The sequence below is a fragment of the Cavia porcellus genome, unplaced genomic scaffold, assembly GCF_034190915.1.
Source record: "Cavia porcellus strain 051 isolate PalLab524CR breed Dunkin Hartley unplaced genomic scaffold, mCavPor4.1 scaffold_30, whole genome shotgun sequence".
Taxonomy (NCBI): Eukaryota; Metazoa; Chordata; class Mammalia; order Rodentia; family Caviidae; genus Cavia; species Cavia porcellus.
In genome coordinates, this window is record NW_026947513.1 from 5,729,041 (window position 1) to 5,754,244 (window position 25,204).

Genomic DNA, 25,204 nt, shown 5'->3' on the forward strand with positions numbered 1-25,204 from the left:
ACTTGGATGGCTTTGTCTCTGATTGACTGTAGTCTTAACGGTCAACTTCATAGATAAGGAGAAAAAAAGTCACAGAGGGATCTAGGAAAGACTTCATTTTTCTGCTCTTCCATACTTATTATTAAAATAAGGTTTTGATAAACAAAATAGTACACTATTCAAAGATGGCAACTTATCCACCCTCAGAACCTATGGATTTGTCATCTTACATATGAAAAGGGGCATTTTAGGTATAATTTTGTTAAAAGTCTAGAGATCAAAAAAGATTATCCTCAGTTATTCAGAAGAGGCCAAAATAATCGCAATGTCTTCGTAAGTGAAATAAGGAGAAAGGTAGTATATGGGAGATTATAAATTAATTTACATTAAAGTGAAGCAAAGTTTGGAAAGAAGTATTTACAGGCTGGTTCTGGAGCTTCTAGTAGGTGGAAAAGGTGAAGAAACAGATCCTCTCACAGGCTCTTTAGACAGAATACAGCCCTGCTGGCATCTCGACGCCACAACACTCATTTCAAACTTCTGAGCTCTAAAATAGTAATGTAATATTTGTGTTACTTAAGCCACTTAGTTTGTGGCCATTTATTACAGTAGCATTAGAAGCTCAGGCAGGAGGAATCTTCTAGGAGTCCCTGCCACTTTCTAACCAAGCTTGTATCTCTTGGGAATGGGAATGCGTGGCTTGACTTTTACTTAGGAGGTAAAGCAAAACATTTTTTGCTTTTGCTCATTTTTTTCTTTTTCAGCATTTTGCCTGCACAAGGTCCTCCCTTGTAACTCATGGCATAAGAGTTTCTAGGCACATGTGTGTCCTAAAGCTGTGCAAGAATAGAATATCAGGGAGCGGGCCCATTTGGTTCTCCAATGTAGCCTTTATAAATTATTAAGATAGTACTTTGATATTACCTTTCCGTTTCCTTCTGATTTTTCTTTTAAAATGGAAGTATGAAAGTAGGCTGTGATTTGTTGAGATTGTGATGACTCTAAAAAACATGAAAGAGGAGGAAAAATATGTCAAATGTTGAAGGGCACATAGAAACTGGAGGAACAAATAAGTTGTGTTAAATTTGATAATGAGAAGTTTTATTATAAAGTATAATTGGGCTGCCACACCAACAGATTCAACAAACCCAGATTGAAAATATTCTTGAAAAAGATCCATCTGTACTGAACATGTATAGACTTTTCTCCTTGTCATTATTCATTGAACAATGAAGGGAAACAGCTATTTACACAGCGTTTTCACTGCAGTAGGTATTATTAGTACTCTGCATATAATTTCTTCTGTGGGGGTCTGAAATCAATTTTCTATGGATATCCAAGAATGAGTGTAATAAAAATATATTACTTTCAGTACAGAATTGCAACATCATATTGAATTAAGGAATATTAGAGTACTTACATTAAAGTCAAGCAAGATATGTATGATCCTTTATACAGTTATTATATAAAATAGTCCATAAGGTTTAACCAGCTTTACTAGACAATAATAAAGGTATAGAGTTGACAAAATATGACAAAATATTTTCAGATAAAAGCTTTTGCTCCTAAAGTTCAAGAAAAATGATTTAAAGAAATTATGGAAAGTAGGGAGGGGAGAGAAGGATGCAAAGAAAGAGAAAAGGAAAAGAATAGACAGAATAATGAAAGTAAGGCTTATATAAGTGAAAGGGGAGGAAGAGTTCAATGGAGAGGTGGGAAAAGGGAACAAAAGGATCAATATGTATCATGCACAGGTAAGGATTTCACATAATGAAGGTTATAAGTCAAGATGCTCTTCTAAGTTTGAAGATTCTTAGATATTTTGTGCTTGCAATTGACATGCAAAATATATATTGTCTCTTAATTTCGGTCATATTACTTGCATACTTTTCATTTTTAATTGCATTTCTGAGGAGTTCAGTACAATATTGCACGATAATGATCAGAAAGGAAATTTTTATATCATTCCTGACTTCAATAAGTACTAAGTGTATTATATCCATTTCATAGGTACTTTTGTCAAAGATGTTTCCTTTTATAAAATTGTGTTTATCAAGATATATATACTTTTTCATGTGATTTATTAACAGTTCATGAAGAATTATTGAAACAATATTTACTTATTTTCTCATTAGATTTCCATTTTCTGTCTTTGCCTGGCTTAGATATTTATGAGTTACTAACAAAGCTGAAAGAGTTTTCCTCAAACTATTTCTAAAACATATATAAAGAATGAGAATTATCTTTTACTTAATTTTCTGGTGAAAAAAGTAGCCTTTGATAATATTCAAACTTCTTAATATGGGCATGTCAGACTTATTTTGGCTATGAATGAATTTTATTGCATTACTAGTTGAAATTTCCATGTCTTTATTCTCTGATTAAGAGCTTGGATCTATTCTTGCACTGCTCCATTTTGTTTCATCTCTGTGTCCATCCAGAAAGGGTGCAGTACAGTTTCTTTAAAATTTCAACGACTTTGTTTACATCTCTTATCATTTTTGTATATCCACAATTCATTTATGACAGATTTATACACTTTTTCTTCGAGGAATTTTCTTTTGTTTATTTGAGGATCCTATCAGAATTATTTTAAGCTCATTCTATGTGTTCTTTATTTTTGTTTTGGCAACCTTAACTGCTGCCGCTTTCCTGGCTTCAAACAAAATGCCTCTTTAACTGTGTGATTTTAATTTCCATGATGGCTTTATGTAAGGTTTTTTTGGTCCACTTCTATCTCTGCATAGCTTTCCGTTTAGAATATTTAAGGCTGTTCCCCAGTCAGAAAGTGGGGGGCTGGGGATTTAGCTCAGCAGCCTGAGCGCCTGCCTAGCAGGTGTCAGGTCGTGAGTCCAAGCCCAGTACCAAAACAAAACAAACCAAAACCAGGAGGTAGATGTCATATGCTTGTCTGTGATACCTGTTTCCGTGGTGAAGGGACAGAAGATCCAGTGCTGAGATGACAAGCAGTTTGACACAGGTAATGACTGCTGGGATGTCTGCTTCTCTTCCATGGATGCAGTTTATATAAGTAGGCTCACTTACCTTCTTTTTATTTTTCTTTTCTGTTTTCTTTCTTTTCTTCTTTTTTATTTTTATGGAAAAACAAAAAACAAAATTTCAAAACAAAATAATGAGAGAATAATAATAGTTATAGTGTTACATGTTATCTTTAAAGTAGTTGCTCGGGGTACATGATGTGGGCATAGAAATTTCTTCAACTGGTATTAGCGCACACCTTCCTATTTTATGATCTAAGAGACACTAAGAATAACTCACTTGCATTTTTCTCTTTTCCCTGCTGTCTTTTCCCGTCACCCATCGTAGTTCCTTTTTCCTTTTGAACAATTTCTTTCCATTCCACAATGTCTATTGTATGTTTTAGACCGCATTTTACTCTTCAGCTTCTCACACCTGAGACAATACAGTATTGACACATGTGATACTAATTTATTTCACAAGTAAGTACAGTCTCGAGTTTTATTCTTTTAGTTATAAAGGTCTCAGGTTTATTCTTCTTTATATCTGAGCAGTACTCCATTGTATAAAAATGCCATTTCAGTTTTTTAATCCTTTTCTCAGTTGATGGGCATTTGGGTTGTTTCCAAGATTTACTTATTAAAAATTGTGTGACTATGTCCATGGGTGCATATATATTGCAGTGGTATTGTGTTTTTTATGTTTTAATTGCTATGATAAGATACCCAAAAGGCAAATAACTGGTTGAAATGGGACCTCTAGTTCTACTTCTTGATGAATCCTCACACTAATTTTCACATTGCTTGCACCAGTCTACACTCCCACCAACAGTGGAGAAGAGATCCTTTTACCCCATGGCTTCTCCAGCATTTGGTGTTGGTTGATTTCTTGATGACAGCTATTTTTCAGGGTATGAGATGGAATCTCAGTGTTTTAATTTGCATCTCTCAAATGATCAGTGATATTGAACATTTTGTCATATATTTATTTTCCATTTAAATGTCTTCATCTGATAAGTATGTATTCATCTCAGATGCCTATTTTTCATTGGGTCTTTGAATTTGGGGAGATGGATGTGTTTTAGTTTCTTTATGTGTTTTAGAAAGAAGTCTTTTATCTGAGGAACAAATGGCCAAATTTTTTCCTACTCTGTGGATTGTTTTATTACTCTTTTGGTGATTTCTTTTTCTGTCCCAAAGATTTTTAATAAGATGAGATCTCAGTTGTTGTTTTTTTATGTGTTTCCCTTATGGCACGAACTCTACCACCAACTACATCTTCAAGGTTTTTTACCTATTCTTTCTTCCAGAAGATTTAATGTTTCTGTTTTAATACTAGATCTTTGATCCATTTTTATTTCAGTGCATAGAGATAGACACAAATCTAGTTTTAGTCTTTCACACATGAAAATCCAGTTTTACCAGCACCATTTATAAAACAGGCTAATTTCCTTCTAGTCAGCATATTTGACCCATTTATAAAAGATCAGGTGTCTGAGAGGTTTGCAGTTATGTTCATCTTCTAATTTGTTCCACTAGTCCTTTGGTCTGCTTATTTGCCAGTATCATACTGATTCCATCACAGTAGCTTTGAGCATAATTTCAAGTCAGACATTGTAATGCGTCTGTCTTGCCTTTGTTGCCTAGCATTGCCTTTGCTATTCTAGATAAATTCTTGTTCCAAATGAATGTTCAGAGTGTTTTTTCTAGTTCTGTGAGGTATGCAAAGGGTATTCTGATTGGCATTGCATTAATTCTGTAGAACAATTTTGGGAATATGGCGATTTTCACTATCTGGTTCTTCTTATCTGAGCAAGGGATGTCTTTCCATTTTCTGATATTGTCTTTAATCTCTTTTTTCAGACTACTGTAATTTTCAACATACAAATATTTTACTTCCTTTGATTGATTGATTCTTAAATACTTTAGTTTTTGGATGCTATCGTGAAGGGTGTGTTTTCCCTAAATTCCCTCTCATTTGTGTACAGGAATGCTATTGAATCTTGAGTGTTAACTTCGATATCTAGCTACACTTCTGAATTTGGTTATTAAATCTAGAATAGATACCTGTGCTTTTTTCTGGATTCCTATTGCATGGAGAATTGTTTTTCATCCTTTGACTTTTAGTCTATAAATTTATTTTTGAAGTAAATGTATTTCTCGTATTCAGAATATTGTTAGATCTTATTTCTTGATCCATTCTGCTAGTCTGGTTTTTTTTATTGGTGAATAGAGGCCATTATTATTGAACTATGTAAGCTTGTCTTACTCATGTTATTTTCCTGCTGTTGGTTTCCTGTTTTTTCTCTCTGTTTAATTGCTTGTCGTGCTTGGTGGTTTGTTTCTGTTGTTGTTCTTAGAATTGTGGTCATTTTTAACTCTGCCTAAAATATTTTTAAGTTCCTTTTGTAGCGCTGGTTTGGTATTCATGAATTTCTTCACTTGTTGATTGTCATGGAAGTAACTTATTCTCCATTAATTTTGAAGAGTAGTCTTTTAGGATACATCAATCTGGGTTGGAAATTGTTTTCTGTCAAGATTTCAGATACTTCAAGCATTTTTTGACTTGAGGGTTTGGTTTTGTGAAGTCTGCCACGATTCTGATGAGCTTTCCTGGATAAGTGATCTGTTTCTTTTCTTAACAGATTTTAATATTCTGTTCTTGTGATGAATTTCTATAATCTTTATTATATATTTGGGTATGGTTTTATTTATAGATTTATTTTGGTTATAGCTAGTTGGACTTCTATATGCCTCACTTATGTAATGACATTGTATGTCACACTTACGACATGTACTTATGTCATTTGTGTTGAATCCTACTTTTTCATTGACACTAATCTAATATTATTTCTTTGAATCATCTTCAAGCCATTGAACTGTTATTTTCTGATCCTTTGTTACTTTCAAGAGATCTTTGCTTTCATGATCACTAGCTGCGATCCCGTCTTCAAGATATATAAGTCTGCCTTCAGTTTGATTCAAGCAGGTTTTCAAGCTTCCAGTGGAATTTTTTATTTCCCTGATATCTGTTTGAATCCATTTTATGTATTCTATTTTTCCTGTATTAGTCATTCACAGTTTCCATTTTCTTATCATCTATTATTTTTATCGATGTTTACTCTAGATTTGCTGAGCAATTCCTTTGTGAATGTTGACATTTCTTTGCCTGAATTTGTTTCTTTACTTTGCTTGCTACCATTGCAGAATTTTCAAGTGTGTCTCTTTCATTTTCCTCTAGCTCACTGGACTTGTTCTGGGTGGCTGCAAGTCTGAGGTTGTGTTTAACTTCTGTGTCTTGTCTTTTCCTATTTCCAAAGATTTATTTTGTTCTCAGTGATGATCTTTGTTAAACTTTTGTAGTTGGTAACTTTATTACTAGTGCCTAAGGCTCTCTAGGCAAAGTTTGTTCTTCGGGGATGTCTTCTTTCTGATGGAGGTTCTTGATTGGCATTTGTCCCAAGATCTTACCTTTCCAATTAATTAAGAGTGAGGGCCGCGCCTGGCCACAGGTCTGCAGAGGAGGAGCTGGGCAGATCTGGGGTGCCCTCACTGGCCTCTCTGCGTGTCTGGAGGACTCTGGATTTCTGCGCCCAGACTGCTGGAGTTCCCTCAGGCTTCCAGGTGCAGTGAAGGAGAGAGGTGGGTTTAAGGCTTCCACATCAGCCTCCCCATTCCCGGCTTCATTTGGAGACCTGCTGAGCTCCCAATAGGTGGGCTGGCCCACACTACCAGCCTAGCCCAGCCTGTTTAGCTGCCGCGCCTGGCCACAGGTCTGCAGAGGAGGAGCTGGGCAGATCTGGGGTGCCCTCACTGGCCTCTCTGCGTGTCTGGAGGACTCTGGATTTCTGCGCCCAGACTGCTGGAGTTCCCTCAGGCTTCCAGGTGCAGTGAAGGCGAGAGGTGGGTTTGAGGCTTCCACATTAGCCTCCCCATTCCAGGCTTCATTTGGAGACCTGCTGAGCTCCCGATAGGTGGGCTGGCCCACACAACCAGCCTAGCCCAGCCTGTTTAGCAGCCGTGCCTGGCCATAGGTCTGCAGAGGAGGAGCTGGGCAGATCTGGGGTGCCCTCACTGGCCTATCTGCGTGTCTGGAGGACTGTGGATATCTCTGCAACCAGGGAGGGTCCACAGGTTCCTGAAGCACTGCGGCCTGTGGTGAGTACCCTAACCCGGCTGCGATTGAAGAACTGTGGAGCTTCCAAGGGGCAGGTGGGCGCACAGTGTCCCTGAGGCCCAGCTTGTCTGGAACTGCGGAGTTCTGAGCAGGCAGAGGAGGGCCACTGGTTCTGTAGGCCTAATGGCTTGGAGTAGCGCGGCGCCAGAGTCCCAGTAGCTCCAAACATAGAAGGGGATTTTCCATTCCCTGATCATCTACAGACCTGTTCCCCTGTTCTGTTTCTCAACCACCATGAAGTTTGCCTTGGCACCAGGTGATAAGTGAAATCTCTGATATTATGAAATAGGTTAAAGTTCTTTAAGTTTTGTGTTTCACTGAGATACCATCTCACTCCTGAAAGAATGGCCAGAATCAAGAAAACCGACAACAAATGCTGGAGAGGCTGTGGGGAAAAAGGAACTCTCCTGCACTGCTGGTGGGAGTGTAGACTGGTGCAGCCTTTGTGGAGATCTGTCTGGAGATTTCTCAAAAAGTTGGGACTGGAAATCCCATTTATTCCAGCTATTCCACTTCTAGGCATATTCCCAGAAGAACTGAAAGCATCATACCACAGTGATATATGTGCACCTATGTTTATAGCAGCACAATCTGTAATTGCCAGATCTTGGAAACAACCCAAGTGCCCATCAACTGAGGAATGGATAAAAAAGTTGTGGTATTTCTATACAATGGAGTATTATTCAGCTATAAAGAAGGATCACATTGAGATATTTATCAATAAATGGGCACAGCTTGAGACCATACTCATAAGTGAAATAAATCAATCTCGCATGTGTGAATACCGAATAGTTTCCCTAATGTAAGTAATGATTCAAATATATAAAAATATGTGGTAATCATGATTCCCCATTAGGTGGCCTTGAAGCCTTATAAAGTTTTCACTCATTAATTAGAAAGGCTTTATTCTGGGCTTCTTGATATGAAAATATTTGAAGCTAGAGTATATGAAGTTTTATCCAAATATTTCAAGGAAAAAGACACTATGGTAACTACTATTAAGTCAGGTTATAAGGTGGTGAAGTACTAGGTTGTTGAAACAGTCATGCTTTGACCTCTATTGTTATATTGTTATGTCCTGTTTTATCTCAATCTCCCCCTTATTGTTTCAAAAAAAATTATTTAGTCATTTCTTATGTTTGTCTTAATTAAAGAAAAAATTCAAAAAAATTAGGATATATAAATAGTAACTCTTTTCGATTTCCTATTAACTTGTTTTGAAGTCCTGTAGTACTCCCACGATTTTGTTTTGACTGATTAGACTCTGTTCCATTCTATATGATAGTATCAAGTTTGAAGACATAGGCAACTACTTTGAAGACAATAAGATTCACTAAGATACCCATTCTGGTTTGACTATTGTCTTCTTTGGAAGTCCTGTAATGTTTACAATGCCTAAGTTTTATTGGTCTTGTTCTCTACTGTTTTGTCCAACTTTATAATATCTAATAAGATAGACAATTCTTTTTAAGGAAACAAGGGACAACGTTGATAACCATTGTTGATTATCTTGTACTCTGTTCTACACCATGTGCTACGTCTATCCTTGGTATTGACTGATAGCTTTGTTTTGCCATATTTGACTGTATTCTTCCCCCCCCCCCAAGAAAGTAATAAGCACTAAGGAGTAATAAAATCCAAGATGTGTAAATTTTGTTGTAAAAAAGAGAGGGAAAAAAAAAAAAAGAAAAGGAGCTCTAACGGATATAACAGCAAGTGTGTTTGGGGGTGTTAAATAGCTGACTTTATCAATGTTTTTGGAACATTGAACACAGCTGTTTGCAGTCTCCCTGTTTGAATGTCCACCTTGTGTTCTTTGATACTGTGATTTGAGGAACTATTTTCAAGAAAATAGTGTGTAATCTACTAGCAGGTAATTTCTTACTGTTATGGTTTTTTGTTTTGTTTTGTTTTGTTTTGTAGTTCTGTATTGCGTGTACCCTTACGCCGCTTTGGTTTGTTTTGTGTTTTTCTCTTTTTCCTCTTAAATTAAAAAAAAAAAATTAAGAGTGAGATGTTGGTATTTGTTTGTCTCAGTCCCCACTCCTTTAGTGCTGGGAGGTGATGAGGTTATTATCCCAGAACTTTTTGGTATTGTTACAGACGTGAGAACTACTGTTTAAAATAGACAGGACATCCTAATTAAAGTGATATGACTCACAATAACAATAGCATGAATAACATTTTTAAAAACAACAAACTGTAGTAACTATTAAGTTTTTACCTTTAACCACAGAAACAAAGTCTACAGTTATATGACAGGCTGAATTATAAATTGGGAATTTATATGCAAAATCTTTCACCTTGCTAGAGTGTTTTACCCTGTGGTGGGGAAATTTAAGAAGAATGGTGGATAGAACAGAAGTAACTGAAATGAAATAAAGTAGAAACCAGGCTGGAGGATGAAAGATGACCACGCAAGAACTGGGAAACTAGAGAAGAGCACAAAAGAAAAAGAATCAAGGAGTGAGCAAGTGACTATTGAAGTCCACTGGAAAAGTTAGACAAATTACTTCCCCATTTAAAAGCATGAGATCTAGAGCAGTAAGTTGAGGAAAGGGAGAAAGAAGATGAGTAATTAGAATAAAAATGTAGGTAAAAGATTTTTTAAAAAAGAAAGGGAAACTAGCAAAAATTAAAAAATAAAATTCCTCTGGTGTCCACTTAGAGTCCAAAACTACGAGATAACACTGCGAGATAACCCTCCCCTCCCCTCCCCTCCCCTCCGCTTCCGTCCCCTCCCCTCCCCTCCCCTCCCTCCCCTCCCCTCCCCTTCCCTCCCTTCCCTCCCCTTCCCTTCATTTCGTTTCCTTTTTGCTTCCTCCTTTTCTTTGCCCTCTTCCTGTTATTTCTCCTCCTTAGCTTTTCCCTCCTTCTGTTCTTTCCTTTTCTCTTCTCCTCCTCCTCCCCTCCTTCTCCTTCTCCTTCTTTTTCTTCCCTTTCTTCCTCTGTGTCTCTGTTTATGTCTGTCTGTCTGTCTCTCTTTCTTGTACCATACTCAGGGATGTTCTGTATTGGCATTCCTCCACTGCCCTGATTTTTACTATTTTGAAATAAACTATTCCTCAGTTGCTTAGACTGACCTAGAACTTGTATTGCTCCAGTTCACCCTCCCGGCTAGCTGTGATTACAGGCAGAACCTTTTACACACAGTTCTCATTGCAGTCTTTGAACAGGGCACCAAATATCAGTGCACCAGTTTCAAGCCCAATGATTTGGTTTAGTCTCTGTTAGTAAGAGAAATTCAATTTTCTGCTTTTTCAGTATTTCCCAGGCCCTCAAGCCAGCAATTACAAGATTTTCTTCATTTTCTAGCAAGACAGGTGTATGGGACAAGGAATATTCATTTTTGGAATATAGCTACATAATTTTCAAAATCCATAAGTGTAATTATGTAACTTGTTCAACAGAGAAATATTTGATACATTGAAGCAAGCATTTCAGATCAGTTATTTTATCAAAAAATAATTTTATATACAATTTGAATATTTTACTTGAATGATTGTTTGCTTTCATTGTCACACTTGACATGAGAAAAGTTTTCAATATGTTTTTGAGATTATATACATTTTAAATTGATCATACCACCATGTTTTTAAAATTTTTAGATCACATATACACATGAATTTTATTTTAAATTATGTTAACAAATCTATTAAATATGTCTACTGAGTAACTTTTCTAGTTCTCTCTTTTGAGCAATTTCTTCCTATTTCACAATACCTTTTCTACACTTTGCTCCTTATTTATACATTCAGTATTTCATACAAGACAAGCAATGTGATATGTACATATATGAAACCAATTTATTTCACTTAAGATTCTGTTACATGGAGCTTCCGTTTACATAGACATGTCTCAAATTTATCTTATTTCATGACTGAGTAGTATTCCACTCTATTAAAACACACACACACACACACACACACACACACACACACTTTATCAGCTCCTCAGTACATGAGCATTTTGTTTGTTTCCAAAATTTAGCTATTACAAACTGTGCTGACATAAATATGGATGTGCTTATATCGCTGTAGTGTGATTTTAATTCTTCTAGGAAAATACCCATAAGGAGAATGACTGAATGAAATTGGAACACTAATGTTAGTTTTTTGAGGAATCTAAATACTTATTTCCTCAAGGGTTGCAATAGTTTACACTCCAACCAAGAGAGCAGAAGGATTCTTTTTCTCCACAACCCCCCCCCAACCCAGTATATACTATTGGTCGCATTTCTTTATAAAGCCATTCTTTTTGGGGTGAGATGGATTCTCACATGACCAGTGATGTGAGAATTTTTTCATATGCTTATTTGCTGTTTGTATTTCTTACTCTGAATATCCACATTTGGATTTGGTTTTTAAATTTGGGAGGTCTGATTTTTTCAATTGTTTATATGTTTAGATGTCAGTCTTCTGTTTGAGGGAAAACTGCTTAATAAGCTTTCCCAATCTGTGAGTTGTCTTTTCATCCTATTGGTAATTTATTTGCTGTGAAAAACCTTTCTAAAAAGATGAAATTTCAGTAATTAATAGTAGTATTACCATTGAAATCTGGGGTTCTGTTCATGAAAATTTTGCCCACATCTGTGTTTTCAATAATTTTAAGTATCCTCTCTTCCAGAAGACTTAGTGTTTTAGTTTCAATATTTAGATCTTTGATACATTTGGTTTATAATGTATGGTGATAGACATGGGTCTGTTTCAGTTTTTAACATGTGAAAATCTGTTTTTCCAATACCATTTATTAAAGAAGTTACCAATCTTCCAATGAATATACTTGGCCCCTTTGTCAAAATTAAAGTGGCTGAGTATGTTGACAGTCTTTCTGCATCTTCTAATCTGTTCCATTGATCTTCTGTTCTATTTTTTTAGAACACCATACTGTTTTTATTACAGTAGTTCTATCATATAATTTCAAGTTTGGAATTGTGATGCCCCCTGCCATGGCTTTTGTTGCCTAAGATTGGTTTTTGCTGTTTCTAAGTCTCTTCTGGTCCCAAATTAATTTTATGACTGCTTTCTCTAATTCTATGAAGTATTTTGATTGAGGTTACATTTTTGTAAATTGTAAAATAGCAATTTTTGATACATAGTCATTTTCATTATGTTTGTTCCTTTTATCCCTGAGCAAGGAATATCTTTTCATTTTCTGATATTCATTTTGATCTCCATTCTCACAGTACTATAACTCTGAATGTACAGAATTTTACTTCCTTAGTATTTCATTTTTAACAGTATTATGAAAAACATGGCATCCCTAATTCTCTCTCAGTATATTTCTTGTAATTCTATAGAAATGCTATTATTTTTGAGTGTTGACTTTGTACCAAGCTAGACTACTGAATTCAGTTATTAACTCTATCATTCTTTTGGTGACGGTTTTTGGGTTTTATATATAAAGTGTCATATCATCTGCAAATAATAATAACTTTTTCCTTTCCTATCCCTATTCCTTTTCTCTGTCTTGTCTAATTACTCTGCCTAATGATTCCAGAAGTATGTTAAATAGGAGTGATGATAGTGAACATCCTTGTCTTGTTCCCAATTTTAGGGTGAAAACTTTGTTTTTGGTCATTTAGTATTATGTTATCTCTTGGATTGTCAGAAAAAAAAAAAAAAAAAAAAAAAAAAAAAAACATCTATTCCAATTTTCTGTAGAGTGTTGACCATAAATGTTTGTTGGATGTTTTCAGAACATTTTTCTGCATTTATTAAGAAGACTATGTGTTTTTGACTTTGTTTCCATTGATATGGTGTATTACATTTATTGATTTGCACATGATGAACCATCTGCGCATCCTGGGGAATAATCCTACTTGGCCATTGTATATAATCTTTTTGATGATTTGCTGCATATTGTTTGCCACTATCTTATTGAAGATTATTGCATCTGACATCATTATGGAGATTAGCTGGTAGTTCTTATTGGTTGGGTCGTTCTCTGCTGTTGGTATCAGTATAATTCTTGCATCCAGGAATGATTGGGGAATATTGTTTCTCTTTAAATTTCACTGAAGGGTGAATGGTGGCATTAAATCATCTTTTAATTTCTGGCAGTGAATTCATCAGTATCTGGGTTTTCTTTGTTGGTAAATTTTTTATTAAATGTTCAAATTCATTTAGTTAAATGATATTAAGTTATTTGGTATTTTTATATCTTCTTGACTCAGTTTTGGCAATTTATATGTATATAGAAATCTGTCCATTTTTTCTGTATTTTTCATTTCATTAGATTAAATGTTTTTGAAATAAATACTCATGATTTTTAAAATGTTTACAATATCTGTTGTGATTTCACCTATTTCATTCCCAGTTGAATGAATAGGAGTCTTTTTTTTTAAATAAGGTTGGATAAAGATTTACCAATTCTATTTAATCTTTCAAAGAAACAATATTTTTATTCACTAATTGTATTGTTTTCTTAGTCTAAATTGCATTAATTTCTATAATTTCTTCTCTGTTTTGAGCTTTGAGTTTGACTTTTTATGTTTTCTAGAAGTCTGAAATTCAATATTAGATTATTTGAGTTCATTCTATTTTCCTGATATGAAAGTTCACTGCTACACATTTGTATCTTAGGACTGCTTTCATTGTATTATGTTCCTGTATGTTATATCATCATTATCATTTACTTGTAGAATCTAATTTTTTCTTTAATGTCATCAATGGCCCATTGGTTATTCAGGAGGGTGTCATTTAATTTTCAGCTGTTTATATAATTTCTGTGGTTTATTTAGCAATTGATTCACAGTTTCATTACACTATAGTCAAATATTGTACATGGATAATTTCAATTCTTTTTCAATTATTTAACCAAGTTCTATAGCTATTATGTGGTCTATTTTGGAGAATATCCATGTGCAGCTGAGAAGAATATGTATTCTGATTTTGTGGAATGGAACACTCTATAGACATCTACTAAGTCCCTTTGTTCCCAAGTTTGGTATAGTTCTGATATTTCAGTGTTGATTTTTACCTAGTTGCTATGTATAGTTTTGTCAAGTTGTTCTGTTGACGGTGGAGTACTAAGGTCCCCATTGCAATAGTGTTGGCTCTTAATTGATTTTTTATACATTAATAATTGTTGTATGTAGTTGGGTGCACCAGCATTTGGTACATACATATTTATGATATCTCTTCTGGAGTTTTCCCTTAAAAACTATGTAGTGATCTTCTTTATCTCTTCTGATATATTTTAGCTTAAAGGTTACATTGTCAGCATATAGAATGGATACCTCTGTTTTTGTAGTTTTGTCACATGAAGTAATGTTTTCCATCGTTTGACTTTTAGTCTATGAATTTCTTTTTGAGTTAAATGTGTTTCTTGTATGCACCATGTTGTTGGATCTTGATTCTTGGTTGATTGTGCTATTGCATTTCTTTTGATTAGTGCATTAAGATCATTTACATTAATGGTCTAACTGATATGTGCTGGCTTATCATTGGCTGATTATTTTCCTGTTATTGGTAATGTGTCTTTCACTTCTGTTTAACTGCTTTCCTAGCCTGATTGCCTCTTTCTGTTGGTTTCTTGAAGTTTTTGTCTTGATATGAGGTTTGTGTTGATAAGTCTTCTATAGCTTCACTAATTGTGGTATTTGCTTTCTATATACAGTCTTTATCTACATGTGCATTCTGGGGTCTACTATACTGATGTGAGTTCATAGGTGTAATAATTGACAAAAACAAAACTTTTTTGGCCTCCCCTTTTATATGTTGAAATCATTGTTTTAGCTATGACAGTGACACTCACTTTGATTCTAGTCCCCAAGCCAGCAATGACCTATTTATTGTCTTTTTCTAATGTATCATGTTAGTTCGTCAGATATTGAGAAGAATCAGCAGCAACAGAGCCTGAAACTTCTGGCATGAGACATGAAAGTGAGAATGTCTTTAACATATAATTGTCTGATTTATCCATCACTGGGATTGTTGAAGGAAAAACACATTGTCATACAATATTTTGATTAAAACCACAGTATGAACTTAACGAAGAGCATGGGTGGAGTGAATTTTGTTAGCAAAGTCCCTGTTTCTATTACAATTCAGCTTTGCAGTCATATTGCTAGATGAGTTATACCATGAAGTTGTAGAGGGAAATTATCCCCAACCAAAAAGCTTAGTAAAAAATACAAATGGAAAAATCCAGACCCATAAACATACAATTTCTGAAAATGAAATTTAAGCGCTAGAATATCAGAGAGTGATGAGATGAAAAAGCAAATTATAAATGCACTTAAAACATGAGAAAATGAAAAAAGAAGGGAACTTGAGGGGAAGTTACTTAAAAGGGGAAAGAATTAATTCATCTATCATGAGACCAGTCCCTTCCAGTGGCTGTAAAAATTGATGCAGTGTCACATATACATTTCAAATGTAAAATGAAGCAAGAAAATAAATAACTGGGGCCACACTTTTCAAACCAAGAGAAAGAGAAAATGGAACATCATAAAACTATACAAGCAAAGAAGAAAATCAATAAAATTCAATGCAGCACATCTTCCTGCTTACTTCTGAGCATAGCGCGTTTGCTCATCTGGAATGCACCAGGTATACCGTATGTGCAATAAATCTTTCAAGGCTTCAGAAATATGATCTATCATTAGATACACTGAAAAATACAAGTTGGCTTCACTAATTGTGGTTTTTGCTTTCCTCTAAACTTTCCTATTGACCAGAACCCAGGGGTTTTGCTTTGCATCTGTGTGAGGGTGGATAGACTGACACAAAGGACAGTATTCTTATTATCAATCACTAGCTCTCCCTTCAAAATCCTGTCTGAGAATGTGAGGATGGATATTCCCACCTAAACACTCTTTCTCCACCAGGACACTGGAGAATAGAGTTCACTCTGTACTGTTTCATGATGGCAAAATTACCAAGTGTAGGAACTTGAAGATCAACTAGCCATCAAAATGGTCACATGTAAACTTCTGAGACTCAGTTTGACCTGAAATAATAATCCCTGGGAGTTTTCTTGAATCTTTTTTTTTGTCAATTTTTTATTTAAAATTCTAATATAGCCCGTCGTAGAACCACATTTGATATGATTGTATAGGAAATTATACATCCCTCCTTTTTTATCCTTATCATGTGTGAGATTTCTACCATTCACATACCAATGCATAAGAAAATTCCTAATGTATCTTTTCCATTCCTCCCTAAAGAGAGATAATATTCTCATCTTAATTAATCTGGCCTTCTCCAAATAATTTCTTTAAATTTCTTATTCTTTTCCTTTAATTTTTTCCCTAAACCCTAGTTTCTATGTATGTTAAGTTGCAACATAAATATTATACTAATATAAAATGATTCTGAAGGCTGGCTAATCTTGACATGCAATACATGTATTCTGGTACAAACTTACGTTATACAAATGAAAAGCCTATTTCTACTATTGAGCTTCATACACCGGAAAAAAGTTGTTTTATTTTCTTAGCCTTTTGGAAAAAAGAAGAACTGAAATATTCCAAATTTGTAGAATGGCTGATTATAAACAGCCTCTCATACTTAAAGAATTCCAATGAATTCCAATAAATTACCAGTATTTGCATCACCATTCTGGTCAACTTCACTACACTGCTTCCTAGTTGCTGGATTTTTCTCTAGAAAAGATGCTCTGGTTGTATGGAATAGTGAGGAAATGCCTATCTCATCCATAAGTAAATTCCTAGACAAAACTATTTCTTCCCATTGTACAGAATCTGATGGATATACACGGATAGTTCAGGATACTAAGACTTATGCTTACAGGATGCCAAAGTGTATTCCATTGGTTAGATAGATGAAGCTATGAACAAAAGAGGTAGACGAGATGGATTGCTGCTAGGAGTAAATCATGTGCCAATGTAGACCTTTTCTTCTTATGCCTCAATATATTTAGCTCTGAGGTCATGATAAATAGCTTGTAAATTGTTTTCCAAATATGTGCAATATCATAAGTGCTATAATGGAGCTTTAACAAAACCAATAGCAAACCACTGCATATTCTCTCCTACTGAATAGTAACAAAAGATTCACATAATCTACCCTGAATTATTGTACTCTCTTGTTTGTCTATAGAGTTTCAAAACCTTTGTTGTTTTCTAACAATAAGTATTTATACTTTTATACAGTGTTGAAGTATATGCAAATAGCCTCATAAGATATATTCTTGTGTGACTTGCTTTTGTTCAGTGTTGTCTAGACCAAAATTTATTCATTCATTCTCTTGCTGATAGATACTTGGATTGGACCCAGCTACTTTTATAAAAATTCTTAGGTACCTATCTTGGTGTCCATGTTCATGAGTTTTTAAAAAGTATATATTGTTATAGAAAGCATGTTAAGGTATACTCATGTTTAGCTTTACCAGGTAATGTCAAGTAACTTTCTAAAGTAATTATACCAATGCACACTCCAACTAGCCCTATATGAAAAATCTCCATATGAGAATCTCATCAATATTTGTTACTCCATATTTTCATTTTAAGCATTTATCTCACCTGTAGTATCAAAAGCAATTAGACAGGACTCGGTTGCCAAAGAAAACTAAGAGTCTCACTTTACAATACACACAAAATTATAATGAATGTTTTATTGCAGGCAACTAATAAAACATAACTACAGAGTTAAACTAAAGATACGTTTCAAATCAAAGTCTTCTGCAGAGCCAGAGGGCCGTAGAGGTTAGGCATGAATTCTAATTGCCTTCTCTCTGTGAGGCAATACTGATACTTTTTCCAATGTGTGCATTGCATACCTTAGAAATAGGGAGGCTTATAATAAAGAGATTAATAGTAACTAGATTCAGCTCAGTCTTATGCATCCTTGGTTACATAGGTAAACTTTGTAATACATACCATTCATAAAGGCAGAGCTCTCTGGAGGTCTCATCACAATTAGATACAAGTCGTCAATACCATTGCTATCATTTACAATGGAGGCAAGCTGAGACAGACAACCTCAATTCCTTGAAACTATGATTTCCAAACAACGCTATGAATTAGTACATTATGTCTTGTCAGCAGATCAATGTTTTGTAAAACATTTCTGAATTGTTGTGTCACTATTCTTATAATTTGCGAATCTTTGTTGTGTAACAGAAAACACTTGTATTTGTTGGTCAATTTAAATATTTTTATGGAATTTCTTTTCAAGCCTTTTGATCATTTTTCTCTTGTTTTATTTGTGGATGTGTGTTGATTTTTAGTAATCATTTTCATTTTTGGATATCTTGTTTTTTGCTACAATCTTCTGTCTCATTTAAATGCAATTTGTCGTTTGTAAATGATATCATTATCTAATTTACAGTTTTAATTTCCTTTCTGTATTTTGCTCATTAAATTGCATTTCAATTGTTTTACTTTAACCTTCTGCTTCACTAACCCTTTTTAACATTATGTTTAATTAACTGTTCAACTCACTGCATTTGTAACTATTGCTACATAAAATTATTACAGAACTTAGTAATTCAAACTAATGATTATTTATTGTCATCCATAAATCTCTGACTGAGCTAGGAATTTGCTGGGGTGAGCGGGTCTCATCTAGGAACAATGTGGGTCTCAGATACCACGGATGCATTAGAGGACGGTAGATCTAGACTGAGCTTCGGTAAGGATGGTCAATGTGGTTCTCACCCATTAGATTATTTTTTTTTTTTTTTTTATCACAATGGTAGGGATACAGGAGAACCAAAGGAAACACCAAAACCGCTCATAACCTGAGATCAGAGATGTTACCCAATTTATTAGCCAAAAGTAAGATAATAGGGAAATGAACTGTAGCCTGACTACAGGAACTGTCAGTCCTGTGATAAAAGATGCTGCCTAGGGAGGACGGCACAATACAGGTAGTGAGGCCCTCTACCACGTTCATACACAGTTATCATGCTTTATGTGTCCTCAGAGCTGAGCTGAAGGCGAAGACATGGACACACACTCTAAATAGTTTTGTGAGAGTGTCTCTGGGTGAGATTAACATATTAAAACAAAAACAGAGATCTCTGAATAAAGTAGCTCTAAAATGTAAGTGGATTTCATTTAAATATTTGAATGCCTGGACAGAACAAAAGACAGACTTCTTCCCTGGTCTATAACCTAACAACTCATCTGAAGTTTTTGGAATTCATAGTCTCCATAATTTCAGAATCATATGAGACAATTCCTCTCACCCTCTCTATTGTCTTCCTGTATCTCTGTCTCTGTCTCTTTTTTCTACACACACACATACATACACATGCATGCACACTCACATTTGCTATTTCTCAAAGAACCTATGCTACTTTTTCTTTGTCGTGCAATAAATCTGATCAGCTTACAAAGTCTGTGTAATCAGTATAGCTGTCTATCTTTAAATACATAACAAATGTTTAATTTATTAAATTTATTTATATTTCATACATTTAAGTATGTTATAAATATTTCTTACACTTATTCATAACTAGCATTGTATATTTTGACATACTTTTAAACCTATCTCCCATTCACTTACTCTAAGTCCTAGATATAAAGTCTTTTATTCTTCATCATGCCTTATTTCTATTTCCTTCATCATGCTTTATTTCTTTTTCCTCATTTTATTCCTTATTTCTATTTCCTATGCTATTTCTATTTCTTACTTCTATTTCCTCTGACTTCTTCCCAAATTTCCTCTGTCTCTGGTTTCTGCTTAAAATATAGGCATAGACTTTGGGGATAGGAGATACTTGTCCTGCTTGGAATTCTGAGTTTCCTGGTATTTCTGATTTGCTGTCTGTACTAAAATTCCTATACACTATTACCTCCCAACATTTCTTCAGTTCCAATCCTCTTCTCCTGGTGGTATCTAGCGACACTGAGGGTGTGCTTTCACTAATCATCTCATAGTTTCTAGATATTTTCTCCCTGCCTTTTAATTTTTTCTCTTTACTTTCACTTTTGGAAGGTTCTATGCATATGATTTCAAACTTACTAGTTAGTTCCTCAGTTGTTTGGAGTCTCATGACAAATCCATTTTAGAAATTCTTCATTCTTCATTTTTAGAATCTTTTGACTTTGAGCATTTCCTTCAGATTTATTTGTAGGGTTTTCATCTGTGCTTATACTTATCATTAAATTTATCCAATAAAGTTATTATTACTTTACTCATTTATGTATTAAATTTCTGGCCTGATAATTCCAAAACTTTTGTTATGTTTGAATTTAGTTTTTATGCTCCCTTTATTTTTTGAACATTTTAGCTTTCCATAACGGCATACAACTTTTTCATTGAAGTTAGATTCGATATACCATGTAAAAAGAAACCAAACAAGTCTTTATTGTGAAGTCTACTGCTTACCTGTCTAGGATGTAGGAGGTACTTAGTGTTTGGTGTAGCTGTTAAAGCAGGTTTTCCCCTGCTGTTTTGTTTTAGTTTCCTGTTGTCACTGGATTTCCTTTCAGATTCATTCTTAAGGATTCTAGGCTCCTGGTTCTTTTAGCATAATCCACTGATGCAGGAGTCTGACTGATGCGATAGTAAGATATCAGGGGAAAGAAGCCATGTTATGACTTTGTGATCAAATCTCAGTCTTTAGTGCGCCCGTGCACCCTTGGTTGTGAGCCTTAAAAATACCTCTCACTTTTCTTTTTCTGTCTTTTAAGAGAGACTATATTTCCATATCCTTGAGGTAATTAGGCTATGGTAAAATTGAAGTTTTTAGTTTTATGGCTTTCTCTCTTTCTTTTTAAAATTTTGAACTGAAATCAATTTTTTGTTAAGGAGAAGAAGCTGGTCGAGGCATATTTTAAGTTACTTTCTCTCTTCCTGCCAGAAGTGAAGAGTTTCTTTCAGTTATCAAGTATGAGACTTTGGTGAGGCTCGTGGAGGTAAGATTGACAAAAATATGGGGCTAACCAAGGGTTGAACCCTGAGAGTTTTAGTTTTCAAGCTGGTATACACTGAGCCTCTGGTAATTAATAATTTACATTAACATAAGTGCTTCTAAGAGTGTAGGCCCAAGCTCCTGCTTTGGGTGTCTGGGCTTCTGTTCTATGTGAGCAGAAGGTAGTGTGATTCTTAGTGTTCATATCTCTCTCGGGTTTTTTGTTCAAATTTTTTCCCTGGTGTCTTTCAGTTCTCTGTGGGGCTAAGAAAAGTTGTTGGTTTTCATCTTGTTAGACTATTTTTGTTGAAAAGAAGAGTAATGGTTTCCAAGCTCTTTGTAGCTTTAATGTGAAACCATACACCTTATTTTTTCATGTGCTTGCTTAATTTTTTCTGCAAGTTTGTGTTCCGTTAGGGTTTTAGCTATTGAATTCTATAACATCTGGTTTGAGAATGTCTTTCTTGAGAGATTTGCTTTTGTTTCTGCTAGTAACATAAGAGAAATATAGTTCAGAAATGTTTTATATAATTTCTTTATTTAGAAGTTTTAGTAATATAGACCCAAATTCCCACCTGGTTTACGGGCTGTGATCTTGTTAAGAATTTACACAGAAAACTTTTTAAAGTTCATTACAGAAGACCCAAATCTGAAAATCATACACACACACACACTACACACACACACACATGCACGCACACACACACGCGCGCGCGCGCGCACACACACACACACACACACACACACACACACACACACACACGGCAGTTTGCTCAAGAAGAATTCATTCAAGAATCTCAGTTTAGGGGGCTGGAGATTTAGCTCAGCGGCATTAGTGACTGCCTTGCAAGCAGGTAGTCATCAGTTCAATCCCCAGTACAGATAAAAAAAAAAAGATTCTCAGATTAACTGTGATTCTTATGAAACCTCACTTTTCCATAAATAAGAAAGGAGAGTACTAGTTATCAGGGAATCCATTGTGCCTTTAGGATAACTTCCTTGATTTTCATACTCTACTTCTGATCTCACTTCTGTCTGTCCTTTAAAAACTTTCTCTGTTTGCCAGAGCAAGGAATTATACATTTAGACATTAGTAAAAGCAATAAAAATACTTCTCATTGTGGACTTAGGCTACTATGTTTCTAGGAATACAAATCTCTTTCAGTATTTATCTATTTTATATAGTAAGATTATTTCAAAAATATTTTAAGATGAAGGTTTCATGGCTTAGGTTAGAGGATATCCATGAGTGTTTCCTCGTCAAAAAATGGCAGTTGGGGTCAAGAGTATGAACTTGGAAGTTAGCATGAGTTTGATTTCAAATATACCTAATTAATAGTTAAGTGATCCAGTTACTAAAATGTAGTTACTACAGTTTCTTAATATGAGAAATGAATATAATAATGGTACTTACTTCTTAGAGTTTAGGACTAAATGACACAGCTCCATTAAAAAACACCTAAAATTGTGACTGTCAAAAGACAAGCACTCTTTACTAGTATTACTTTTATCATTCCTTTTTAGAGGTCATTCATAATTGGCCCTTCAAAGATCATTAAGTTTCCATTATAGGTCTTTAATATTGTAGTAATTAAGGGCTGGGGATTTAGCTCAGTGGTATAAATGCCTGCCTGGCAAGCACGAGGTCATGAGTTGGATCCCAGTACTGAAAAAAAAAAATTGTAGTAATTAAAAGAGTTTCTTCTCTCTTTGGAGTATAGTACCAGGGTGAAGTCATTACTTCTAGACTGGCCTTGTTGAGAACCTGGAATTAGGACTTTTGACACAAAACAAATGAGCACACATCTTTCAGGTACAGATGTGCATACTGTCCTGAGAACCTACTTTCCTCAAAGGGGAAGGTTTTCGTTGTCCACCATCAAATAACAGAATGGTGTATTTCCTATGGAATTGAGGTTTGCTAGCTGCCCAGGGGCAACATAGCTGTATTAATATTGGCTGATTTAATTTCTTAAACAATAAAATAGCAAATGCCTATGTACACAATAAAGACATAAAACAAGTAGGCTACTCACACACCTACCCTGAATCAGTTTCTACCTTTTATATAACAGCCAAAGTCTCAAATTGCATATGAGGAAATTGCATATGAGGGGTCACACTGATTCACCCCTCCTTGTTACTTACCAGTTTCACAACATGTGTTGTCTTGGACCCTCAGGAAGCTCCATGCATTCCTGCACAATCCCTCCGCCCAGAGCAGTTGTGACCGAGTGAGGAAACTCACCTGGAACCAGCATCTGTGTCACATCAGTGGGGTGCTCAGAGCCATGGGAGTGTTTCATGCCCAAGGGAAGACAGCACAGGTTTCACAGAGTGGAGGTGGTACTTTAGCTACTTCTTGACAGTTGAGGAGGAATCTGTGTTAGGGGAAAAAAGAATTTCTAGGGAAAATGAACTTTACCAGCAAAGGTAATCATTTGGAATAGTATTACACTTCACCAGCAGGGAGCAAATCCGTATGTCTAAAATTTATGATATAATTTGGGGACATCTACACAAAATACATATAGGAGACTAAAATTTAGTGTCTTTAGTTTTCTTGAGAACTCTCCATTGCTGTTTCTATAATGATTGCCCCAGTTTGCACTCTCAACAACAGTGCAACCACACATACACACACACACACACACACACACACACACACACACACACACACAAGCACACAGCCACACCATCATTTATTATTTGAGCACATGACATTGGCATCCTTTCTGGAGTAAGATGAAATCTCAGTGTTGTATTAATTTGTACTTCTTTAATGGCAAGACATGGTAAACTTCTTTTCATATATCTCTTGGCTATTTGTACCTCTTCTTCTGAGAAGTTTTTATTCCTTTTAGTTGCCCATTTTTTTATTGAATCTTTAATTTTAGGGACAAAATATTTAGGTATCTTTCTGAAAGAGCTAAAAAACATCATATTGCTGTGAGTTTTGTAAATCCGTGCTTTTGGCAGTGCAATTCATAGTAGCTCACTCTTGTAAGGAGCCTATATCCTCATCAACAGATGAATAAATGTAAAAAATCTGGCATTTATACACCAAGGAGAACTACTTTGCCCAAAAGAAGGATAAGAAGTCATGTTAGGAAAATGGATGCACCTTGAGACCATAATGTTAACTGAAATAAATCAAACACACAAGCTTGATATACCATGGTTTTTCTTACTTGAAAAATCCAAAGTATAAATAAAGAGCAAAGTAAAAGATAGATAATAGGAAATAGGGAGGTGTATCTTTTGCAAAAGGGTAAGAGGCTGAAACACAGAAGAGGGGGAGTGGGTGAGAAAGGAAATGAGGTGTGGTATGTACATGTACCAACTTCCCACAGGGAATGTGATCATGTGCTACAATCATGTACTAATACAAGTATTGGGAAAAAATGAAAGGCTGAGTTAATTTTAAAAAGAAACATTTAATGTCTTGTACTGAAGTTTGGGGCTTCATCTGGAATTTGGTGTACCTTTCTGACAAAAAGTAAAACAGCGAAGGACTTGAACATCATTGTACTTATAAATCAGAGCAGTAGGGCACCAGATAAAGAGTTTTCACTCAGAAAGCCAATTCAGAGGCTGCTGGTGGTCCAGGAGACATAGAATGTTACAAGCATGGGCAGAAGGTAATCAGCATAGAAATAAAGGCACTGCTTGAAAGATATTAACATGCAGACAAGACAGGATTGGGTGAATGACAATAAATGAAGGATAAGAAAGAAGTAGGACAGGGCTTAAGGAAGATTCCTAGCTTGGATGGCCTACTTAACTGACATAGCACTAAAGTAAAGCATTAGAAAAACATTAACTTGATTTTAATTTCATACAAGGAAAAAATTAAGTAAGACTCAGTCATGTAAGCATGAAGACCTTTGCACTACTCAGTGTGGGGCCCTGTGCAGCCTGGGCTCGCGATCCCTGTCTTCCCTTGGAGCAGACACCCAGGACCCCACCAACTTGCAGCTCCCCTGAGCTGCCAACTCTACCTCTGTCCCTGCAGGATCTGCTCCCCCAGAGCTCTCTGCACAGAGTAACTGATTCCCCACTTCCTCCTCTCTCCAGCCCCCAAAGACAAGTAAACATGACATTTTAAAAAAATTACTACTAATCACCACCAGGAAATGGAGAAAAGCAAGAATAACAAACACTAGGAAATTCCCAGGCTTAAGAAATCTTACATTCTTTTTTATTCTTCTTACCTAGAGTAAGAGAGAGCCAGTTCCAG

At 35.3% G+C, this 25,204-nt stretch overlaps 1 long non-coding RNA gene across 1 annotated transcript; it reads right to left on the reverse strand.

Annotated features, from left to right (window-relative positions):
- On the reverse strand, positions 1-23,347 carry LOC134474100 (uncharacterized). The gene is made up of 3 exons (XR_010044706.1): positions 23,213-23,347; positions 2,900-3,063; positions 1-980 (listed from the first exon to the last, which is right to left on the reverse strand). It is a non-coding gene; the product is annotated as an uncharacterized LOC134474100 (long non-coding RNA).
- Positions 23,348-25,204: the final 1,857 nt, after the last annotated feature.